General features: G+C 31.6%; 1 non-coding gene across 1 annotated transcript; it reads left to right on the forward strand.

Annotated features, from left to right (window-relative positions):
* Positions 1–1,572: 1,572 nt before the first annotated feature.
* TRNAD-GUC (transfer RNA aspartic acid (anticodon GUC)) lies at positions 1,573–1,649 on the forward strand. The gene has a single exon. It is a non-coding gene; the product is annotated as a tRNA-Asp (tRNA).
* The last annotated feature ends 685 nt before the right edge of the window (positions 1,650–2,334 follow it).

Raw genomic sequence — 2,334 nt, forward strand, 5'->3', positions numbered from 1 at the left:
TTAGTTAACCCTAACTGCCCCTAGCTAACCTAAGTTAGTAGCCAACCCTAGTAGGTAATTAAACCTTAGTTACTTTAGGCAAGATACTAACCCTAGGTATCTAACACTAACCGTACCCTAGAACCCTATAGTTAACCTCTACTAACCCATAGTTAGTTAATTAACTTTAGTTAGCCTAATTAATTTCTAACCCTAGTTAGACTAATCTTAGATAGTAGTTGTGTTTTACTTACGTGTTAGAACTAATTGTTGATTAGCTAATTAATTAGTTAGTAATAGTAGATAATGTACATTAGGATTAGTTAGAGTTGTGAGGCATTTAGATAGTTTAATTAGAATAGTATTTAGTTATGTTAGATTAGGATTATTGATTCGTTTAGATTAGGGTTAACATTAGTTGATTATTTCTTTTATTAATTTTATAAATTAGCTTAATTGTTGTCCTTGCTGTAATTTAACAGTAGATTAGGTTCATTTAGGACGGTCTTTGTTCGTGGTTTAATGTGAAATTTGCTTAGTGGATGTATATGAATGAATAGTGCATTGAAGCTTAAAAACGATTTTTATCATGTCGGGCACTCGTTATTTTATGTAGATTTTTCTAAAGTTTTCTGAAAATTATTTTTCTATTCTCTATATCCATGTGTTAACTATCTGCAGACCAAATTTCAGCTCGATCCAAGTTAATTTGGTCTGGTTTTTAAGCGTTTTGTGAAAACAGCTTTTTCGGGATTTTAAATTTCGGGTCTTGCGATTTCCAAGATTATCCTGATTTTGAAACGCTCATATCTGGAGATCCATAACGTATTTTTCAAATTTGTAAAGTGTGTCAGATTCTTGGATCTGTCAATTATAGAACAAAAGTGATTTTGGAAAAATTGGACTTCGTTTGACCCCTCAAATTAGCGATTTGCGAAAAGCTGTCAGAGTCCACTTTTGCATTGCTTAGGGACAAAAGAGTCATTTAGTTAATTGTTTGATTTAGTGTAGTTTTCGTGTTTTCTAGTATTGTAGTTGGTGAATTAACAATAGTTAGAGTAGTTAGCATGCATTTTCTTACTTAGTTTAATTATAAGTTGTAATTGTAGTTTTCTGTAGTTATTTAATTGTATTTTAATTTCTGCATTAGGTTAGAAATAATCATAGATATAGTTTAGATTTAATTATTGATTATTTACTGATTTTGTGTTTTCATTGTGTAGGTTGATAAGTTAGAACAAGTTTTCAGGTGTAATTCAAAGATGAAGTGCAACTGCACATGTGGTGAAAAGACAATTTTGCCCCTGGAGATCTGCAGAAGACTTAGCTTTCTCCTTTAGTTTATTTTTATAGTTTCGATTGTTAATTAATTTAAATTGTAATATTGACATAGTTGTAAACTGTGTTATATTAGTAAAGTGTTATTTTAGAATTATTTCAGAATGTATCCCGTTCCCTGTGGATTCGACCCGTACTCGCCACTTCTGTGGAAAGTCGGTTTTTATATCTTTGGTTGACGATTTTCCCTTGTTTTTATTGAAAAATTATTGTTTAAAAATATGCATTCCAAAAGTCAAACCAAATTTTTTGTTTTTCGTTGTAGTATAGTGGTGAGTATTCCCGCCTGTCACGCGGGTGACCCGGGTTCGATCCCCGGCAACGACCCCAAAATTTGGTTTGGATTTTTGGAATGCATATTTTTAAAAGATATTTTTCAATAAAAACAAGGGAAAATCGTCAACCAAAGATATAAAAACCGACTTTCCACAGAAGTGGCGAGTACGGGTCGAATCCACAGGGAACAGGATACATTCTGAAATAACACTTTATTAATATAACAGAGTTTACAACTATGTCACTATTACAAATTAAATTAAATAATAATCTAAACTATGAAAATCAACTAAACAGGAAGCTAAGTCGTCTGCAGATCTCCAGGGGCAAAATTGACTTTTCACCACATGTGCAGTTGCACTTCAGTTTTGAAATACACCTGTAAACCTGTTCTAACTTATCAACCTACACAATGAAAAGAAAAAGTCAGTAAACTAATAAAAATTAATTCTAAATTACATCTACGATTATTGCTAAATCAACAACTAAATGAAAACACAATTAAACAACTAAAGAAAACTACAATTACAACTTCTAACTAAACTAACTAAGAAAATGCATGCTAACTACTCTAACTACTGTTAATTCACTAACTACAATGCTAGAAAACACGAAAACTACACTCAATCAAACAATTAACTAAATGACTATTTTGTCCCTAAGCAATGCAAAAGTGGACTCTGACAGCTTTTCGCAAATCAAAGATTTGAGGGGTCAAACGAAGTCCAATTTTTCCGAAAT

This window comes from Nuphar pumila, chromosome 2 (assembly GCF_984573655.1).
Source record: "Nuphar pumila chromosome 2, dmNupPumi1.hap1.1, whole genome shotgun sequence".
NCBI lineage: Eukaryota > Viridiplantae > Streptophyta > Magnoliopsida > Nymphaeales > Nymphaeaceae > Nuphar > Nuphar pumila.